The following is a 24,066-nucleotide window of genomic DNA, read 5'->3' on the forward strand; positions in this document are numbered from 1 at the left end:
GTGAGATTCTCTTCTGTTAGTCTATAAAAAAGTATCACATCCCATGTACTCTTTATATGTTATCAACAATAAATAAGCATAACCCTGCCACCTTTTTGATTTAATTACAGTAACCAATTAGAAACAAGATACTCCTGCATAATTTCTTTCAGATACATGTTTTCATAGATTAAGGGTTTGCCTGTTGAAGGAATCTAGGGAAGCTTTCTTTAAAGTGATCTACAGCATTCATTGGGTCAGTGGTATGCTACATCCTGAAGAGATCATATGTCTATCACAGGGCAACACAGAGACCCACAGCACACATAGCAATGAATGCATGCACTCTTAATTAAGGGCACGTAAGAGACCAATTAAGTCAACTTTTTTATTTGGACCGCAAAGGAAAGCCAAAGTACCTGGAGACCAGCCACACTTGCCCAAGGAGAACTTGCTAAGTACCTACATACAACTGACTTTACTGGTGGGAGTATTTAACTATAGAGTGAAAATATAATTTTTCTTTCTAGGAGACCAAGTCTGCAAACTCTTTCAACAGTACATGTACCATAGATATCAAAGATCAACAGCATGGGTTATGATAGTCTTTTATCCTGATTGTTTAAATTGGCTGGTTTCAATCACCATCACAAAATGTTTACATAGACTACAAAACTGCATTCTTTTTTTCAGTCCATTTAACAGCTAAAGAATTAAGATGTGGTGTTCATTTTTTTTTTTTTGTTTACAGCAGATCGAAGAAATTGTAAATTCAGAGAAAATACCATTTTATTCATCAAATTGGGATTATTCAATTTGTCCACTCGTCTCAGTAAGTGTATTTATAAAGAATAAACCATAACATTTACATACAGTGTTGTAAAATACACAATCATTTAAGATAAAAGATAAAACCTTACCCCTTTAATGGCAGAAGGATGACAGTAATGCCATTTAGCCTATTTGCAAAAATAATTGTGTGTCCAAGCTTTAACTTTTATAAACATGGTAATCCTGGTGAGTCCTTGAGCGCATTTAATCATCCATAGAGCTGTGATTATGGGGCGTGTTTCGAACGAACCAGGAAAAAAAATGCCTCTGCACTCAATTGGATAGACCTACAACCAATAAGAGCAACAGAGTGCGTGACGTATGTTAAGCGAGGCATAGTTGTTGTCCACAAAAATCAAAGCGTGCAGTTGCACGCCTATAATAAGAAGATGAGACTTGATCGCGTTTCTCTGTTCCTCTTTTAAAATTAATTTGCTGTCGATATCTTCTAGAACAGACCTAATAGCAGAATCTACTCACCTTAACTCTCCAGCGGCAGCCATTATTGTTATCAGCCATTATATTTGATTGGATCGCCTGACAGTGGGCGATAATACTCGCGCTACTATGGAGCAGAGCCAGACCGAACTTCCCGACCTCAAACTTTGTGGGCGGGACTAAGTTCGGAATGGCACCCAGGCTAGTGTTTTTGCATTGTTTTATTTTTTGTTTTCGATATCACGATAGGATAACTGGTTTAACAGGGAAACTTTCTGCTTTCTTATGCCATATGCAGATCAGAAAAATGTATAACAGTTTTTCTTAGTTAATATAACAGGAAGTATTAACTTTTATGCACAATGTTTGTCCTAGTGTTAGCACAAAATTGGTATAAAATTGATTTTCACTGCTAAATTGCTGTACCTCTGTGAAGCATATTGTATGGTAAGCCATTGAAAAGCAGAGATGGCAAAAGTACTCACTTTCCATACTTGAGTAAAAGTACAGATACTTGTGTTAAAAAAAACTCTGGTAAAAGTGGAAGTACTGAAGCTGCAATGACTTGCCGCGAATGAATACCGCCGAATCTGTCGATTCATCTTGTAGTGGTTCGTCAAATGCAACGTAGATTCCCATCCAATTAGATTGAATTTGGTATTGATGACGTATAAAATAATAACGGTAACTCCATTGAAATGATTCAAAACTAAAGTAACTAGCCAATTTTTTTAAATATAAGGAGTAGAAAGTACAGATATTTGTGTAAAAATGTAAGGAGTAGAAGTAAAAAGTTGCCATAAAAATAGGTAGTAAAGTAAAGTAAAAATATCAGAAAAATCTACTTGAGTACAGTTACGAAGTATTTGTACTTCTTTACTTCCCATCTCTGTTGAAAAGACAAGCAAACATTTACCACATACAAACTCATTGTAATAATTTTTAATTCCGTTTTAACATAGAAAATATGGTGAGAATGACCATAAATTAAAGTGGATTGTGCACTATTGTAAAGACATAAATGTAAAGTGTTTAGACAACAGTTTAAAAAGAAAAGAAACTAATTATTCAAAATGAATAGTAAAAAAATTTAAATAAAAGTGAAAAAAATTTTTTTTTTAGTTAAACTGAAGATGGATATTTAATTTTTAAGAGATGGTGTGTCTAAGTGGTATTTGAGGATTCTTTGGATCTGGTATGGGCTGAATCATAGGAAATCAAAATAGAGCCCCATAGGAAGCATAAATATCAGAACATGTTTTATTATTATTTGAAGTAAGAGTTTCAATAATGACCCAAATTTTTTAATACTGTTTTTCAATACAGCAAATATTTTCAAACAAAACCAAAGATTTTAAATTTTTACAAATACTTAAATAAACAAAACTCCAAGTTTACAGGTGCTGGTCATAAAATTAGAATATCATGAAAAAGTAGATTGATTTCAGTAATTCCATTTAAAAAGTGAAACTTGTATATTATATTCATACATTACATACAAACTCATATATTTCAGATGTTTATTTTGTTTAATTTTGATGATTACAAATGACAACAAATGAAAATCTCAAATTCATCATATCAGAAAATTAGAATATTACTGAAGACCAATAAAAACAAAGGATTTATAGAAATGTTGGCCAACTGAAAAGTATGAACATGAAAAGTATGAGCATGTACAGCACTCAGTATTTAGTTGGGCCTCCTTTGGCCTGTATTACTGCAGCAATGCGGCGTGGCATGGAGTCGATCAGTCTGTGGCACTGCTCAGGTGTTATGATAGCCCAGGTTGCTCTAATAGTGGCTTTTAGCTCTTCTGAATTGTTGGGTCTGGTGTATTGCATCTTCTTCTTCACAATACCCCATAGATTTTCTATGGGGTTAAGGTCAGGAGAGTTTGCTGGCCAATTAAGAACAGGGATACCATGGTCCTTCAACCAGGTACTGGTAGCTTTGGCACTGTGTGCAGGTGCCAAGTCCTGTTGGAAAATGAAATCTGCATCTCCAAAAAGTTGGTCAGCTGCAGGAAGCATGAAGTGCTCTAAAACTTCCTGGTATGTGGCTGCGTTGACCCTGGACTTCAGAAAACACAATGGACCAACACCAGCAGATGACATGGCACCCCAAACCATCACTGACTGTGGAAACTTTACACTGGACTTCAAGCAACGTGGATGAAGTGCCTCTCTTCTTTTCCTCCAGACTCTGGGACCTTGATTTCCAAAGGAAATGCAAAATTTACTTTCATCAGAGAACATGACTTTGGACCACTCACCAGCAGTCCAGTCCTGTTTCTCTTTAGCCCAGGCAAGACGCTTCTGACGCTGTCTGTGGTTCAAGAGTGGCTTGACACAAGGAATGCGACAGCAGAAACCCATGTCTTTCATACGTCTGTGTGTGGTGGTTCTTGAAGCACTCACTCCAGCTGCAGTCCACTCTTTGTGAATCTCCCCCACATTTTTGAATGGGTTTTGTTTCACAATCCTCTCCAGGGTGCGGTTATCTCTCTTGCTTGTACACTTTTTTCGACCACATCTTTTCCTTCCCTTCGCCTCTCTATTAATGTGCTTGGACACTGAGCTCTGTGAACAGCCAGCCTCTTTAGCGATGACCTTTTGTGTCTTGCCCTCCTTGTGCAAGGTGTCGATGGTCGTCTTTTGGACAACTGTCAAGTCAGCAGTCTTCCCCATGATTGTGTAGCCTATAGAACTAGACTGAAAGACCATTTAAAGGCTTTTGCAGGTGGTTTGAGTTAATTAGCTGATTAGAGTGTGGCACCAGGGGCCATCAATTTTGAACCTTTTCACAATATTCTAATTTTCTGATATGATGAATTTGAGATTTTCATTTGTTGTCATTTGTAATCATCAAAATTAAACAATATAAACATCTGAAATATATGAGTTTGTATGTAATGTATGAACATAATATACAAGTTTCACTTTTTAAATGGAATTACTGAAATCAATCTACTTTTTCATGATATTCTAATTTTATGACCAGCACCTGTATAAGTGAGCTTGAAGAATTGTCTTTGTCTGAACTTCTTTATTTTCTTTCACGGTTGGTGGATGTTGTTGTGGACCGAAATGCACAGCAGAGGAGGCAGAGAAGACTCTTGCAGTTATAATGGTGAGATAGATGGTACAAAAACATAAATCCAGAAGTAGCAGGCTGGGAATTCAGGAACGAAAAACTAGAGAAGCTCAGGAGAAACATAGAAGAAGGAATGAACAGAATCCAGCCCTGAGGAACTGCAGAGGGTGAATATATATGGGAGTCAGAACCAGATATGGGAAGTAACGAAGTACAAATACTTCGTAACTGTACTCAAGTAGATTTTTCTGATATTTTTACTTTACTTTACTACTTATTTTTATGGCGACTTTTTACTTCTACTCCTTACATTTTTACACAAATATCTGTACTTTCTACTCCTTACATTTTAAAAAATTGTCTCGTTACTTTAGTTTTGAATCATTTCAATGGAGTTATCGTTATTATTTTATACGTCATCAATACCAAATTCAATCTAATTGGATGGGAATCTACGTTGCATTTGACGAACCACTACTAGATGAATCGACAGATTCGACGGTATTCATTCGCGGCAAATCATTGCAGCTTGGTGGCGGTGGCGTTAGCATAGTAGCATGGACGACGAGATGATTGAAAATGAACACAACGTAGATCTAGTCCTATTGACAGACATCCATTTAAAATGTAGGCAACGGCATGAAAAAACTGGTTTCTACTTTTACTTTTAAACTTTAAGTAAATTTACAAGCCTGTACTTTGTTACTTTTACTTGAGTAAAGAAGTTTAATCAGTACTTCCACTTTTACCAGAGTATTTTTTAACACAAGTATCTGTACTTTTACTCAAGTACGGAAAGTGAGTACTTTTGCCATCTCTGGTCAGAACCAAGGGTGGGGTTATCAGTTAATTGGGAGCAGGTGTGGAAAGTAGTTAGGGGAAAGGAACCACCACCTTTGCTGCCCACCAGGGGACAACATAGTAACCAGGGAAAACAGCGTTTAACCTCTTAACATCCACCTCATTTTGGGTAATCCTTGCATATTTTGCATACCCAAATGGAAAAGCAAATTACTTAGGAACTGTAAGCCCAAATTACATGTGCAATACATTATTTGAAAGCTAACACCCTCTAGTTTCCTAGTATATAAATTGGATGACTAGTACACAGACCAACCTGCATCAGTTCAAACATGACTCAAAGTTGTTGTTTTTTAATTCTCAGAAATGATAGGTCTTTTTTGAATAATAAAGACATTCTTGGGAAAAGGCAGGTTTTATTGTATTATATTAGTTCTACATCATGTCAACCACCAATGCAGAACATTTCTGACCCCTAGCTATAACAGTTCCACAGCGGTGGGGTTTGGAACTGTTGGTGTCAGCTTGGGGCTGCGTGCAAGGGCTCCATCTGCTGGTAGAAATTTTACCGGTGGAATTTTATGCATTCTGAATTATTACCCCCACTTAAGGTCCACCGGGTTGCCGTTGAAGTAGCAAAAAGTCCAGAATGGCAGATCATTACAGTTACAGTTCAATTGCAGAGCTAAGATTACATCTTACTTTCCACTGGCTGAGCTGTGGTTACATCTGGAGCAAACTGTAACTGTTTGCAAATAAATCTCTAAAAGTAATTGGTGCTTGGTGCTGCATGTACTTGTACTCACAGCCAGCTATTTTTGGCCCCTTCTACACATTTCTACAAAGTCTGTAATAAATGCTGTCACTGGGAAAACATTCTGAGCAATTATAACAGCTTTTTTCTGTTCATAGTCGAGTTCTGAGTCTTCCTCAGGATCAGCAAGACGGGTATTAATTACTATTTTTCTACATATTTTATCTTTCATATTTAACTGTTGTGAATTCCAAAATTGAAGCTTTTACTTCTGTTTGAATCCCTTTAAGACAGACCACCTATATGAAGCACACTATAAATTATATATATCAGTCTTGTTTATTTATTTATTTTTAATTAACATTGTCAATATTACTTCTAAATTCGTGGTTTATAACCTCATCTTTCTTTTAAACTCGAACAGCCTTGTACATGTAATCTGCATATTCAACGTACGAAAATAAAATATGCATTGTATAATGTCCTGTGAGGCTGGAGTAGCTGCTGGGCAAGGGCTGCTGGGTAGCGTCAAAATGGGGAAACATCACCATTTTGTCCTTTTTTTGTTTTGAAGAGGGTTGTTTATGTTGGTGGTCTATTCATGCTGGATTAACATTGTGTTCTCGAGGTTGCAGTTGTTGATGGTAACATTGTAAGGGAACAAGCATTTTCTGTTTGATTGTATTGAATAAATAAAGTTTGTGACTGGACCTTGGTTTCAGCGTGACCTTTTTACACGCTGGTGAACACCCTACAATATGTTATTTAGTGCTCTTAATGTAAGATCATTGAAGATCAGACCCAAAGAGTTCGATTCCATGCCCAGGTTGATTTCACTAACTATTTAAAAAATCCAGTACAGTTCAACCATGTAGATACATACAGATATTGAGTAAAATTGAATTTAGTCCAAATTACAATACAACACAAAATCAGTTGATCCTTCAATGAAATATGGTCCAACAATATTGAATTAAGCCTTGTTGTGCATCAACACATCAAGTTATTGCAGCAATACCTCTTACTGGGGAAAAATCTCATAAGAAAATTAATGACCGATTGCATCACATTATGGTGTTATGGTGACTAGTCTGGAATGATTGTTTTCTACATCAAACCTAATAAGAAAAAAAAACAAAATTTGAGTTAGTAAAAAACATTTCAGTTCAGTAGAATTTCATCCGCCTGGGAAAACTTGAAATACATACCTTTTTGATTCCTTATGATATTAAAGTGCTCATAAGCTACATGTAATATATACACTTTATGCACACATCTACATTAAGTTGAGGTTAAAATTTCTTTCTTATCATAAGCTGTAAATGGAAAGTGTATGTAAATTGCATGAAGTTGTAAGACAGTAAAACCAAAATAATGTATTGCCCATTGTTGGGATCCTCTGGCTTGCCCACCAGAGGGCGCCGAGGATCCTCTTCTGCTCTTTTTTGTCTCTCTTCTCTTAGGGCTGGAGTCACTGTCAGGTTCTGGAGATTACCCTCTGCCTCCAGCAGAGTGCGCCGTGGGTCCTCCTGAAGCTGAGCCTCTCACACACCTGTGGCTGATCTAGTAATCAGGAGGACCACAGTATTTAAGCTACCTTCAGACCTGGATTCTACGCCGCAGTGTTGATCTTAGTTGGTTAGCTTCCTGAACCTTCTGCTATAGACTGAGTCTTGGTTGTTTCTAGGTTGAGACCAGATTCTAACTCTTCCTTGTTTCTGCCTCACAGGAATCCTGTCTCCTCGTGAAGCTCTGGATGAGCTTAGCCTCCTGTCTCCTCGTGAAGCTCTGGATGAGCTTAACCTCCTGTCCCCTCGTGAAGCTCTGGAAGAGCAGTCTCTCTGGCAACTCATCTCTGGCCTGCAGCTCTGGGAGAGCTGCATCACAAGAAACCAGTCTCAAGCCAGAAGCTCTAGGAGAGTCTAACCAGCTAATCTGCCCTGGTGAGCCAATCCGAAGATTCCTACGTGGATGAAACCCGGAGACTACTATGAGGAGTTTCCCTAGAGGTACCTACGAAGAATCTGTTTTCTAGAGTCCTCCCCGTGTTCTCTGCAGTGAGCTGGAAGCTCAAATCTAGGACTGCCTCGCTAACCTGAAGCTAGGAGCTTAGCCCCTCATGAACTCTTCCTACCAACAGTCTCCAGTCCCTGAACTATCTCCAGTGAACCCGCTCCCCAGTCTGAACCAATACCCGTGTCATATCCATGTTTGCACTTTAATAAACTCTTTTGGACATTTTACCCAGTTTCTCCGTGTGTGTTCTGCATCTTGGGCTAGCACTAAAACCCATCATGACACCCATATTTTCTTCAAACTACTCTAAGATAAAATAAGGAGTTGGAAACATTCCTCTGAGTTTCTGGCTTATAGTTACATGATAGGATCAAATATTTGAATTACAGTTTTGTACCAAATCTGTTGATTACACATCTATGTTGCAAAACTCCCAATCAAAAACAGTCTTTAGGATTTAGCTCTGTTAGCTATGCAGGTTTTTAGAGTATCCATGTTATTTTTACCTCTGGCCACTGGCTAGCTCACTTAGCTTTCACCATAGATAATAAATAGAATAACCTAATACAACAGGCCCTTGGTAAGCAGTGGGCTGCCATAGTGAGGCACCCGGGAAGAAATCAGAGGTTAAGGGTCTTGCTCAGAGAGCCAGAGTGGCAGCCTGTTGGACTGGGATTTGCACTCAGAACCTCAGAATTCCAAGCCCTCTGCCCTAACCACTAGGCTGCTCCTCCCCTGATATAGAATAAAAGTTTACTTAGAGCTGATGTGTTTTCATAAAACTTCTAAAAGAGATTAATTTTGTGACCTGGACCGTGTTATTATGCTGTCTCTGTTGGACAATATAATAACTAGGGTTATTTACGAGTTCACTAGTCAAAAGAGTATGAGTTCTGCATGTCAAAGGACAGAATAAAGTGTTGAAATCAGCTACAGTAAAACATAATGGTTGTTGTTGCCAACACAGCATTAATAGCACACATCTTTGTGAATTATCCACTGTCGTTAACCTTTAAACAAACATTCTCATGTCTTTGATCTTGTGCATCTGTAAATACATCTTTTTTATATGTGTACATTTTATGTCCATCAAATGCTCACCAAATCTGTAAAAGAGAAATAAACAAATATGTCACAAAAATGACATCCGAACATCTGAGAAATTAAGACATACATTTAAATAAGATAAATTTTATCATGACTCTTTATAAGATTAAAACAGCACTGCAGTCTTTCCAGGAACATGGAGCACATTTCAGTTCAATATATTGTATCTTCTCAAATTACTTATGTTGGAGACAGGCACCCACTTAAGTAAATTTGTTTAATAAAGCATATAGGAGGCTTTAACAGTCACATGGGGGAATGCTGAAAATCTGGATGTGTCAGTAATTTAAGAAGTGCTGTGTAAAAAAAGTGGTTATTCTATAGTCTCGTTTGGGGTCTGATCTTCCTAAGGTTTGCGTAAAAGAAGATCATCATTTAAGCTGTATCTGATCTTTCCATGACAGTCTGAACAATACAAATCTAATTTTTTCCAATGTGAACCAGGCCATTTGGCTATGTGATCCTGAATTGGTGGTGGTTTCCCTCTAGAAGAAGGGAGACCGGAGGGTGTGTTCCAAATATCGGGGAATCACACTTCTAAGCCTCCCCGGAAAGGCCTATGCCAGGCTGCTGGAGAGGAGAGTCCGGCTGATTGTTGAAGTCAGGGGCCCCTTTATTAGGGGCCATCCGTTCTCTGTACAAGTGGAGCAGGATTCTGGTTCGCATTGCCGGCATTAAGTCGGACCTGTTCCCAGTGCATGTTGGACTCCGACAGGGCTGCCCTCTGTCACCGGTCCAGTTCATAACTTTTATGGACAGGATTTCTAGGCGCAGCCGAGGACTCGAGGGGGTCTGGTTTGGGGACCAACGGATCTCGTCCCTGCTTTTTGCTATAATGCGAATAGGCAAAGCTCTCAATTTACCGGTCCGTCTACGTTCCTACCCTCACCTATGGTCATGAAATCTGGATCGTGACTGAAAGAAGGAGATCCCGGATACAAGTGGCTGAAATAAGCTTTCTCTGCAGGGTGGCTGGGCTCTCCCTTAGAGACAGGTTAAGGAGCTCGGTCATTTGGGAGAGGCTCAGTGTAGAGCCAATTCTCAATTGATCTTCATCCCTGACCACACATCTGATATTGTTCTGCAAGATATTGCTTGCCAGCCTTTTCCTGTATGCCTCCTTGCTTTCTCTTATTTGGATCTTAAGCTACTCCTGTATGCTCCTAATTAAGTCTCACTTGTATCTGAAGTAACTGCATCCCTATAGGTAGGGATGGTATTATCTACACATACCGGTAAGTATGTGTAGATACTTAGAGGGCTTCTTCAGCTTCCTGTGACCATCTTCTTATTTCTTTGTAATGCAGGTTGTCTCCTATTAAGTGGCTTATACTGAGAGAAGAACAAGATTGTGATCCGATTCACAGAGAGGAGGTCTTACTCTAGAGCAGTAGGAGCCCTTGACGTTTGTATGAGTCCAAACTTTTGTTGTTTCTGGTACAGCAGATGACAAACTGCTTGAACGTTGGCAGTGTACCAGAAAATTAGTTGTGATTAAAATCACCAGCTAGTGTCAGAAATGCTTTTGGCTGTTGCGTCTGTAGCTAAGCAACAATAGAACTGATACATAAGATACAGTGTGGGCAACGGCAGAAGGTGGGATGGAAATGGTTACCAACAGGTCAACTGGTATTCTGTCTGGCCAAATAATATAACCAAAAAACAAGTGTCAACGGGTTCAATATCTGGGCTGCTGTGAACACAACAGGAACACCCTAACCCTATCTAGTATGTCTGATTCTGATATATATATATATATATATAAATATATATATATATATATATATATATCAGTGGCGGCTGGTGAAAAATATTTTTGGTGGGGCTGATATAGCCTAGTGTATGTCTCCAACTAACCCGGAATAAGAATTCAAATAAACAATTGGACAATACATACAATTTAACAGTAATGATTTAATTTACTATATAATAACAGTAACAGTGATGATTTGGGTCACTGTGACGGGGTTCTTTGGCCTCCAAGAATCCAGTCTCAGTCGGGTTACCGGTGTTGGTGATTTATTGAGCTCAAAAACTCAAAACAGGGTGCAAAAGAAACTAAACATATACAAGATACTCTGGGCCTCAGCCTCCCTCCAGTTACCAGCAATGTAACAAAGAAACAGAAAACAAAAATTGCCGCTTTTCTTCCCACAGCCCTCATTAAATAGTTTAAGCCCCTCACCTCAGGCTCTCTTATTTCTGATTTCTTCTCATTAATCAGTTTTGTCCATATATTACCTCCACAAACAATTGATGTACAAAAACAAATAATTTTTACAACTTAATTCTTTTACACAGATTCATTGACTTATTCAATTACACCAAACTGGGTTTGAACCCAGCAAAGACGCAGCCAGACTGAAGATGACAAGTCCCCGCATAAACACGTACACACCCACACCCCCCACATACCCACACACACACACACACACACACACACACACACGGCTAACCCCACTGAAATATTAAGTGTGCACCCTCAATACGCCAGCAGGTAACCAGGACAGCTTGTGTGTTTTAAGTTAATAGAGCTACTGATCTCAGCGCGAGTGTATTGGTCCTCACAAACACAGTATAACAGGAATGTGTGTGTGGCGCGCAAAGTTAGAGAGGTTGTTTTAAGCGACGAGGTGGATTCGTCACAGTCACAATAACCATGAAATGAAATGTTCATATCATACAACAGGGATGTTCTTCTGGCAAACGGGTAGATAAATAAGGATCTCACCGAATTTGGTGGAAGCTGCATCTCGCTCGTTACATTCGCCATCTTCCCTCTAATTGTCTGCACCTGCGCTTGGGTTCAGAAGAGAAGCCTGTAAAAGCGCAGTATTTTCAGCGCCCCAATACCATAAAGTTCCGAGACGCTGATTGGCCATTAAATTCACCTAGCAATAGTACATGATTGACAGATTCTCTGCAAATGTGGGTCAGTCTGATCACAGCCCCCAGAACAGAGACGGTAGGAGTCTGTCTGTGGAAATCCACAAATTAATGACAGTAGATAGGGAAATGTAGTTTATATAATTTGTTTTGCTTATAGTTACACAGTCTAGAGAGTAAAACAGACATTTATGAGTTAATTTCTAAAAATATATTTTACGTTTCTCTCTTCTTATCAGGGAGGGCGGTGCCCCAGTGCCCCCTATGGGCCGGCCGCCACTGATATATATATACAAAATATATATATATATATATATATATGTGTGTGTGTGTGTGTGTGTGTGTGTGTGTGTGTGTGTGTGTGTGTGTGTTGTGTGTGTGTGTGTGTGTGAACCTACCAAAAAAACTGTTAGTGTGAAAGACTATTATAAAATATATTCTTCTTTTTATTTTTTTTTTCAACTGTTAGTAAACTTTTGTCTAAACTCACTTTTTCGGCATATACTCACATGTAGTGCAGATTTGTAAAATCATCATACTTCCAATATGCAATCTATTTAAAATTACAGAAAAAAAATTATTGAAACAATGCAGGAAATAGGCTCTAATAGGAAGACAATATTTCACTAAGATAGAATGTGAAGAAAACATGCTCTTAATCCTTAGTAGAAATAAATTCCTTGACATGGAGAGGAGTTCATCAGACACATGGCTGCTTAACTGACCGGCTAAATCACCCTTGACTCTCCATTCTCAGACCAGGGCTCAATTTTCTTTTTACTTGACATGTACAGCACATCCTTTCTGCTCAGCTTTTAAATTTAACCTTAATGAGACCCAAGTCCTCAAACTTTCACTCAATGGTAACTTATTCTGCCTTAGTTGCAGAGGAGATCAGCACTGAGTGAGGCTGTGAACATCAAGAAGCTACCAATCTTCTTTAATTATCAGCTGTTGAGAGAGACAGGAGTGGATTGAAGGAGAAGGAGGCAAAAATTGAGAGGTGTGTGGAGGGCAAAAAGCAGCTGAAAAACAAAAGCTATACACAAAGTGCAGCAGAACAAAAGTAAAGTAAAACAAACATTAAGTCAAATAGGTCTTTGATGTATCCCAGAACTTGCTTGGAAAAAAATTCTCTTAACTAGTAAAATTGACTATGCATTTTAGAGAGTCTAGAATATTTAGTAAATATATATTTAAACCTAGATCCCCCTGACCGATGGGGGAAGATTAGATTTTTTCCAACTTTTTTCTAATCATCTATTGCAATTTGCCCATCATGATGTGCAGGTGACTATCTTCAGCATTTTATGGGTGAAAGAGGGTTAACAGGATGTCAGTAATGATCAGCGAAGAAAATGTTTAACTGTTATGCTCACTATGAGTAAAACAATAATAGAACAGTACAGAAGACTCGATTAGATGTTTAGTCTTCAGTTGATTTGAAGACATATGTGGTTACCATGAGAACAGCCATAGAGCTTAATAATGTAGGTTTTCAATAGATAGCTATCTTCCCCAGAAATACAACAAAAGAGAAACACATTAATGCTGCGAATTCAGCCAAACAAACTAATGCATATTTAACAACGGGGTCAGTTAAACATCCTGCTGCATGTTTTATGCATATCCTGAAGAATCTCTCTAGAAAAGTTGGATCAAAAAGTCAAAAGCAAACAGGAACATCTCATCCAACAAAGCAGTACAAAAAATGAAATTGCATTTTGATATTTAGTACATAAAAGTTTTTGTAGATAAAACAAACAATTCTTCTTTCTCTCCTGAAGGTCCTATGATTTAAAGCCCCATGACTTGTTTTATGTTTGGTATATAAGTGCCAAGGATTTGTGAGCCAACTGTTTTAATTCACAGGCCTCTGTGTACTTATTAGAATCAGTCTAAGAAAAACTTGCATCGCACCTTCAAGCTGCTCGCAATAAATAGAATGCACAATTATTTTTACTTTTTAATCCCAGTGCCACCTAGGTTAATTATAACACTGTTTCCTTCCTTTAGAGACATTATTTTTGTTAGCGATTCAACTTATGATAGATTATGACCAGCTTGAGAGCTGTGCATTGCTATAATTCTTAGACTTGAGTTGAACTGGATCCATAAGCAGGAAAAGTTTAAAGTTTTAAGGTAAATAGAAATTTCATCCTTTATGAACCTGTATTTGACCAGAGTTGTGGCTTTCCAACTGCATAGTTACTTTTCAATAACACTAAAACTGATTAATAAAATTATTTTTTATATCCTTATATTTTACAAGCGACAACCCTTTGACTTCAAGGCAAACTCCTGAATCCAAGGCCACTGTCGGCTGCAGCAATCGAATGGTTCAGGGTTCAAGCCCCAGCTCTGGTTTTAAATGTCATTGTGCCCTTGGGCAAGACACTTCATATGCATTGTCTACTGATGGTGATCAATGCAGTCCAGAGGCGTCTGTGTCTGTTAGCCTTGTTTCGGTCAGTTAACCCCAGAGAAGCTCTGGCTACAATGTGGCTTGTGAATGACTAAATGTAGTGTAAAATGCTTTGGTTAAGTTTCCCGTCTTGAAAAAGAAGCGCGGCATAAGTACCGGCCATTTACCAATAATATTGATAATAATAATAATATTATTACACATCTTCCAGAAATTGGATATCAAGAGCACAAACAGAAATATTGTATCTAAATTATATATAATCAACTCAATCAGCATGCAGAAAGAATTGAAACTTAATGGCTTAATAATAAGTTCACATTGTAGGCAGTGGAGTTAACAATGACAGGAGTCCCTTAAAATGGATCTCTGTTAGCTGGGAGACCTTTACTACACCTAAACTGTGGCCTCTATTCCTGCAAAGCTGTCAGCATAAAGACATAAAATATAAGAAAAAAGAGCTCACACTCCACTAAATCCAGTTTACATGAAAACAGCCAATCCAAATGGAATGTGTACTTTTTTAAGTACAATGAGAATTGAGAGTACTCTGATCAACAAGATCCATTAGTGCTTCGTAACCTTTATCATACAATTCAGATTTCTGTTAAATGCTGAATATCTGAACCAATGGTGATCCTTCATTTTGCATGCATGGCCCTTTATGGCCCTGAACTTCGAACATTCCTCAGACTTTGAACGGACTCTTAAACCCCTCTTCCCCTTTTATTTATTCATTCTTGCTTATTTTCAGTAGTGTTTACTGTCTGCTTAATTATTACATATAATAATGTGTGATCGTAACTAATAAAGGTACAGTACCAATGTATTTTAACTCACAGTCTTTTGTGTTTATTTTACACGGGGAACGATTTATCACTCAGGCTGGATTCACTCTTCTTTTAGTAGCATCCAAATGAAGAGACACATTTATGTGGTTGGTGATTAATAATGTTGCTGTTAGCCATAGTCTAAATTATTAAACTGGTTAAAGACAACAGAATTTTTAACAGCTGGATTCAGAAGTCCAACCTTTTAGGTAAAAACCCTGGTCAGTAAGTAAAACCACAGTTATAATCATTCAACTGAAAATTAGAGTGGCCCTTAATTTCAATGATCTATTAATTAACTATAGCTTCCGGTTCTAGTTATTTAATATATTCATAATCTTCGGGTAAACTCTCACAACATGGTGTATGTATAGTGTCAAATAATTTTTGACACTATACATACAGTACACTGTTCTGTTCATACAACTTCCATTTGATCTATCTACATTTTGATTTTCTTCTATATGTTTATGCGAACTATATGTTTGCATGTTCATAGATGCACCATGATAGTTTTAAAGGTATGTTTAAAATGCAGAGAGTATCATAAAAATCATGGAACACACCAGGCATGTCCAAGATACTGTTGTAGAAAATTCTAAAGCCAGATTTGGATACAAAAACAGTTCTCAACCTTTAAACATCCCAATGGGCACTGTGCAAGCAAGACTACTGGAATGAAAGGAGCACCAGACCACTGCAAATCTACGAAAACCTGCCCACCCCTCTTAATTTCTATCTCACATAAGGGGAAGGCTGATCAGAGATGCAGCCGAGAGGCTAACGATCACTCAGGATGAACTGAGATTTACAGCTGAGGTAGTCATATACAGCACTGCACACATAAAGTCTTGTTTTAAGTTTGCCTCAAGCCACCTGGGAGACACAGCAAACATGTGGAAGGTTCTCTGATCAGATGAAACCAAAATCTAACATTTCGGCATTAACTCCAATGTTTTATTTGGCATAAGACAACACAGCTCATCATCCTGAACACACAATCCCCATTGTCAAACAGGGTGGTAGAAGCATTAGATTTCGGGGTTGCTTTACTTTAGCAGGGACAGGGAAGACGATTAAAATTAGAAAGAATGTGCAGCACCATGAGCTTGCCTATGGTCCAGTGGGTGGCACCCAGGTTCGATTCTCTTGTTTGCATGTTCCCTCTGGGTACTCCGGCTTCCTCCCACATTCCAAGAACATGACTGCTAGGTAACTGGCTTCTATAACTTCTTCTTAGGTGTGAGTGTGTGCATGAACGGTTGTTTGTCTCTGTGTTGCCCTGTGATGGACTGGCGACATGTCCAGGGTGTACCTAGTGATAGGCGACCCTGCTTGGGATAAGCGGGACGGAAAATGGATGTATGTATGTATGGATGGATGGATGGATGGATGGATGGATGGATGGATGGATGGATGGATGGATGGATGGATGGATGGATGGATGGGTAGGACCATTCTGGAAGAAAGCCTGTTGGAGTCTGCAAAAGACATGAGACTGGGAGAGAGATTTATCTCCCAACAAGACAATTATCCAAAACTTAAAGCAAAATCATCACTGGAATGGTTAAAAAATAAACATATCCAGATGATAGAATGGGAAAGTCTGAGTCCAGACCTGAATGTATTTGAGAATCTATGGAAAGAACTGAAAAACTGCTGTTCAAACGCTCTCCATCCAACCTCAAAGGGGTCGAGCTGTTTTGCAAGGAAAATGGACATAAATTTCAGACTCTCAATGTGCAAAACTCTGCAAAGAACAGTTGTCGTGTTTTGTCTGAGAACTGACGTTTTCTTCTAATACTTGAGAACTGACAATCGTTTTTCTGACAACTGAGGATGTCCTCAAATTTACATTGTATTATAGGGCTCTTTATTAAACTTTTAAAAATCAGATTAAACTATCATAAATCCCAAACTGTGTTTCAAAGATCCCACTATTAGTTTAGAAACATTTTGTCCAAGTTTAAGGTGACTAAGAGCTAAAGTTCTAACATGGTGCAAATCTTTTATTGTTCTTTATTGAACTTCAAAAATTAGATAACAGTTTTACATTACAAATCACATCCTATATTTAAAGGTTCTGTAATTAGTGTAGAGTAATCTAATACAGGTTTGCAATGTCTAATTACTAGTTTTGGAGCTTTGGTAGGGTAAATCCAAAAAGGAACACATTTTGGCAATTCACTAATCAGAAAAAGATTTCATAAATCATAAATTGTAGCGCAGATTTGAGCTCTCCAAGTACAATAGTTTTTGAGCTGGACCAGTTCCAAGATGCTGCAAATGAAGAATAAGCACTGAAATCACCATTTAACAAGCTTTTAAAAAAAATTAGATAAAGGGTTTCAAACCCTATGCTGTAATCCAGGTTTGAAGTGTCAGGGCTCTGTAGTTTTTGAGCTGTACTGATCTAATGTGGTTCAGAGGCAAAAAAAAAAAAAAAAAAAAATTAAACAATTATTTAATTGTGATAAAAAAAAAATGATCCAGTTCTAAGTAAGCATGGGCATATTCAAAATCTCATATTTTAGTGGAGTGAATGATCAATGTTTGCTCTTTTCCTAGTACATGAAAATTCATTCTCTCTGCTAGTTGTAACCTTTGGGGTTTCATCCGTTTATATATTTTTATTTTTCATCTACTGACCGCTCTTCAGAGGTGATAATTAAACTCCTGTATCAGCTTTTTGGATCAGTTGATGCTCTGCGTCAAGATGCAAAAGTTGAAATTTCTGAACTCCAGCGTCGAATGCTGGACTGCTCAGACTCCAGCATGCCCAACTACAGACACTCAGACGCACAGGACCTCTCAAGACCGCCTGCCGCTATCGACTTTGCATGTAAAGCAGATGCTTTGATGCCCAGAATGCATTTGGTGTGCACATACCTTAAAGGAAGTAGAAATGCTGTCCAGGTAATTCTTAAAGCTTTAGCCTGCTATGTCTAATTTTGCAATATTAGTTCTGGCTGCATTACCTTATAGAAGACAGCTATAATAAAGAATAAAAAAAAATCAACCATAGTTAGATAAATCATAGCCATATTGTTTTTTTCAGTTCCCCATCAACTCACTGAAAGTAGTTCAAAATATTATGAGCTTGATACATTTATCCACCACTTTACAAATGTGCACTCTCTTTATGTCTCTTTTCAAAGTGAACACCCACCTATTAAAAAAATTGTTGCAAGCCTTTTTTATTTCCAAAAACAAAATATTTTAACACAATATGTATGCAGTTTTACAAATTTTCTATTTCCCTTAATACAAATTGTATTCATTCCTGTCTTGCATGCTTCAGCAACATCAACAATAACAGACTATTCATATCCTAAACCTATGTCTTTGAAAATATAGTTTATTAGTATTACATTAATAAAAATTGCAGTGATTATACTCCATTGAGGGGCTTCATTTTCAATATCAAGTCCTGAGAGGACCCCACTTACCCTAACTTAAATTGAGTTATCTTTTAAAAAAGCCATAATCCAATTTAAATATGACCCCTATTCTTATCTTATTAACCAAGGCGACAACTTTAAAAGAAAATGCTATTTCCCTTTCAACATACCACTTAACTTGTCATACCTTGACATTCTTCAGTGACATGCTAATGGTGAAGTCCTTATCAAATTCTGATGTGTAAATAAGTTACGTGAAGGATAGACAAGGATCAGAACAAACAGAAAAACAAGAGAGATCTAAACAGATAGGACAAGATAAGGGGGGAAAAAGCAATTACCTTGTCCTCATTTTGTTCCTGATAGGAAAATAAAGGTTGTATTTTCTGTGTCCTCATATTGTAGCAGCTCTCTTTGGCCAACATGTACAGAACTTAAAAAGTTTTTGCAAAACAAAAAAATTCCATTAGAAAATAGAACTAATCTATTCAAAGACTACAGTATGTACTGTAGATTTGGGCATAGATGATTTTAGGAGAAATACTATGTGTGATTTGAGAAGTCAGGTATTACATGCCCCAACCAGCATACAAACAAGCAGGTGCTGATTAAAACTTTCAGGGCTTTTCCCTAGAATCTGTGACTTGTATAAAAGAACTGCAAATAAAAACTTATTTGTTTCAGATTTTGAGGAGATAGCATCAGTAGAGAAGTGTTATAAAAACAGAACCTGATATCTAGAGGGTCACAACTGTCCTAATGTTTGATTTATTTATTTTAGTTGTTAAAAATAAAGAAAGTTTGATTAAATGTATTCATTTGGTAGTTTGCTCAAATAAGAAAAAGGAAACAGTATGAAATACAATTCTATAAACTCGGAATTTACAAAAAAAAAGAATAGGTTGAGCCACGACTTACATTTGCCTACCCTATTACACCCAGAAATTAAGTTACATAGCAAAAATAGAACTAGACAGAGTCCTGGAAATAGACAGAGTGTACTGTCTCCTTCTTTCTTTGGACTGCTGATTAATTTTGATGTTCTGCTGATCAGGTCCAAACGCCTTCACCTCCAGCTTGTCTTGGTAAGTTTGCTTTAAGAGACTTCACTTTTTCTTGCACCATTTCACTCTCTCTCCCTTTCCAGTCACTCCAACTTCCACAACTCGACCTGTCAATCAGCCGCACTACGAGTGTGACGACAGTTCCTGTCAGCTCTGAGCGCAGGAGAGCTGCGTCCCATGATCTCCTATCCTTTTGCATTGCAGAGGAGCTACTCTGTATGTTCAACTTTTAACAAGTCAATGGGCAAAGATTTTTGCGCCCAAGGGCAGAAATACATCACCAATCTAATGTCATTTAATATGAAACTTTTATCTTGCACATCTAAAAAAATGTATAAATACATTTTGAAATATTTTTAATTTATAATACATTTTTATCTGTTCTTCTTTGTCTCAATCAAGGCCATAGGGTGGGTGGGGCGGCGCCCCAGAGCCCTCTATTGGCCAGCCTCAACTGGTTGGATCTGACCACAGTTGTATTTAACTAAAAAATAAAATCTGCTGCAAAATTTAAGCCCGGTTTTATTTTGGATTAAAAGATTTCTCTTCTAACAGGATTTTCTTTTTCCATACAGACTTTCACAGAATGAGTCATTTGGACAAGTAGGTTTGTGATTCAAGAGACTGATCTTGTTCACATTTGTTAAACAATATCTAAATTTGGACAACAGACACCAGAAATGTGTCAAAAAATTAATTAAGAGATTAGTCAGATTCAATAGAATAAAACGTTTGGAGATAAATTAATATCTTTGAAGCCTGTGCTCAGGTTTTAAAGAGCCAGTTTAAATAAAATTACATATCCAACTTTCTTTACTCAAGCATCCTGTACTTTCTCTTCTGGCAGGAGAAGTTTTAAAGTACTCTATGATTTTGTACATCTTGTACTGAAGGAAACAGTTGTTTAATACCATATAAGAGTTTTTTTCAACCTGATCCCCAACGCAAAATACCTGTTTTAGCATATCATTAGGGAAAAACACATCCAGTTCTCAACGTTTGATGTCCTGCATCTTTTTAAGAGGTTTTTCTGCTTCCATTGACCTGAATCAAAAGTCTGAATTGCCTCCTATGTATGCAGTTAAGTTCTCTAGAGCAGGCATCCCCAACCTTGGTCCTCGAGGCCCACTGTCCTGCAGTGTTGGGGATGCCTGCTCTAGAGATCCACGAATAAATTACCTGATCATTTGACTCAGGTGTATGAAAACAGAAATGCCTCTGTACGGTGCAGGACACTGGCCCTCTTTTACTGGAATCAAAAAACCCTGTATTTAACACTTCTCATTCAGATGGTTTGCAGGTTATTAAAGCTGCCTAATCAGCAATCAACTGAAATTAGGTGTTCAGAAATTTGGAAAAATCTACAAAACATGCACAGCTATGTTCCTTAAATTATGGTTGGAAATCAGGAAAATACGATAATGATCAGCAGAACAATGCTCTTCTGCTTGGATGTTCCAGAGCAGAACTTTCTGTAGAGTAATTAGCATATTTTGGTGTGTTACTGTGTGTAAATACTTACCGTGGTGTCCGCAGTGATATCCCCCTGCACTGTGGGGAGTTGAGCCCTGTGTATTTCAGATGGCCTGTGGCTTCACTGCGGCAGTTGTCCAATAGCTTCAGTTTCAATTCAACATTGGGGACCGTGATATTATCGGGCGGGTGACAGATTCTTTTGCAGTAGAACACTGAACAACGTTGATGTCCTGATTCTAAGGAGATAGAACCAGTTTGGAGAGTACCATCACCTACTGTACTCCAAGAACCGTGTCTGGAAGACAATTTGATTCGGCTGTACTTCCTTTTATTTAGACAGGCAGAGAGCATCAGTGCCAGGGAGAGGCTGGTTGTGGTCTGAGATGGAGCTAGGATGATCAATGGATTCAACAATCCCAAGAATTTTGTTATTTTTTTTAAGCGACCTAAAATCATCTTAGGATCATTTCTTAATTTATTCTTTGTCATCATAATTTTTTTTCTCTATTCTGTTTGGATAGAAATTAGCTTTGACTTCGTTGCACTACTGTACTTTAACCTACTTTACAACCACAACCAGTCCCTGATTGGTTGTTGAAAAGCAATTTCACAGCAAATTCACAAGAAAGTTTAAATATTTAATTTGAGTGCTTCTCCAGTCTCAGCATGTGGAACTCCCCACATACTTTGCAGTCAAGATGACTTTTCGCAAAATTTGTGAATTCACAAACTTCCAAAAATATATCATGTCAGAAGCCAATAGATGCATTAGCCTCAAACACATAAATCAAACAATGAAATGGAGTGACAAATATGTCCACCAGAACATGGATGTACAGTACCTTTGGATTCTGCTATTTAGTCAATTTTACCCCTATTTCTTTTTTGCAAATGGACACAATTTTTGCCTGTTTGGATAGGAAAAGTTTTATCAAAATCAGATATTGCAAGTTTGAGTTTGATTAATCAGTTAGCTCCAAAAATGCGAACACATTCCACTGCAGCCTTTCCAGATATATAGTGTGTAGAATTGAACTACACTTATCAATCTGGTGTATGCAAGGTTATTTCATTATTCTCGCCTCTGCTTTCTTCATTGAAATCCACCACTCTTGCTGTGTTTGATTTGAAAAAAAGCCTCTTTACTTCATCTGGTGCAGATTGCTTTGGCTTGTGTGGTAAGCACAGTTTTGCATTTGAATTTTTGCTGGTCAAAGTTTTCAGACAAAGTTGTGCAGATGATTTGTTTTTGCATTTGAAATTATGTAGCTTGATTTCTGCTGATGATTTTTGCAACAGAATTTCTGCTGTTGAATTTTTTCTAGCTTGATATATGCAGCTGTTTTTTTATTTTAGAATTTCTGCAGTAGAAATTTAACATGTGAAAATGTTGCTACTAAAATTCAAGTTAAAACTCAGTTTAAAAATTCTATTATTGACAAAATACAGTAGTTTATTTTCTTATGTCGTTATAACTTTCTCAGCAACAACACTTCATAAATTTCAAGAACACATCAATTGTTTTACTTCCAAGCAATCAGTATGAAGTTTAGGGACATTCCATCTGTCAATGCGCCCTACATCCATTTATCCACGCTGTGAGTGAGTATTTGCTACTGGAGAACAGTACTGAGGAATGACATATATCAGCCCTTTCATTTCCATCAGAGTAAAGGTTAACAGCCCATCATTCTTCTTCTACCTGAGGGGAAGGAGTGCTCGGGCAGACATATAGAGAGGGACTGGGCACGCTGATAGCTGTGGACCCACAATGCAACTGGTCTCTACAATTTCAATATTGCGGTGTGGAAATGATAGACAGCTGTTTTTTGTCTGGCCTATAGTCAACCACTATAAACCTTTACCTAGTGCACATGATAATTTATATGTAAGCAGTATTTCAAATATAGAATAATTGTGTGTGTTGAAGTTCCGGCTGGTGAAGTTATCTCCAGTTGGTTTACGTCTATTTTGAATTTTATTAATTCAAAATAGACGTAAACCAAAAACTAATCAAACGTAAACTAACTTATCACACCGCTGTATTTATATGAATGCCAACAACAAAACACTTCATAAAAACAAAACATAATTTCATGTACAGGTTTACTTTTTGTTATTATTATAATTATTATATTTCTTTTAGCTTCATCTAGGACTTCAACTTGTATATGAGATCCAATTCCAGCAAAGTAATTAAGAAAGTATTCCATCTGATTCCAACCTCCATTTCAGATCTATCTCTGTTGCAGGGATATGTACATCAGGCCTTTAGGTTTGCTGTAATTAAACCTTTACTAAAGAAACCTGATTTGATTTGGCCAATTGCTGACCTAATTCTAATGTTTCTTTTTTCTCTAGAGTTTTTGAGAAAATAGTTGCTCAACAATAGTGTGATCACTTACAACACAGTAAAATTTTTGGAGTTTCAATCAGGTTTTAGAGCTCATCATAGTACTGAAACAGCTCCGTTGAAAGTCACTAATAATATACTTATGGGAGCATTATTGTAAAAAAAATTGCACATGTGTCTGGTAGGTGTGTATCTGTATCTCGATTTGTTTGTGTAAAGCGGGATTTGAAAATATGTAAATAAATCTCAAATTACCTCACCTGGATCACACTATAACATTTATTTTGGGAAAATGGCATAACTTTTGTTAGATATTCTCATTGTTATTATAAGCACATATTTGCCAATAACTACACTATAGATCATTGTAGTGCCACCAAACGTGTAGCACACATAGATTACCTCATGCGGATCATCCAATTGTTACTTTTTCTACCGTAATAACACTCTACACGCACCCCCCCCAAATTAATAAAACGGTAAAATCTGAGACATCTGGAAAGTAGGGACGTTTGATCACTGTCATTTTTGTGCCTTCTCCTCTTAAAACAGCAAGAGTGATAGAGCTAACAACTGGTAGCAAACAGTTCTGTGCACACTCCTGCATAA

This window comes from Cyprinodon tularosa, unplaced genomic scaffold, assembly GCF_016077235.1.
Source record: "Cyprinodon tularosa strain WSP-4 unplaced genomic scaffold, ASM1607723v1 ctg17, whole genome shotgun sequence".
Lineage (NCBI taxonomy): Eukaryota > Metazoa > Chordata > Actinopteri > Cyprinodontiformes > Cyprinodontidae > Cyprinodon > Cyprinodon tularosa.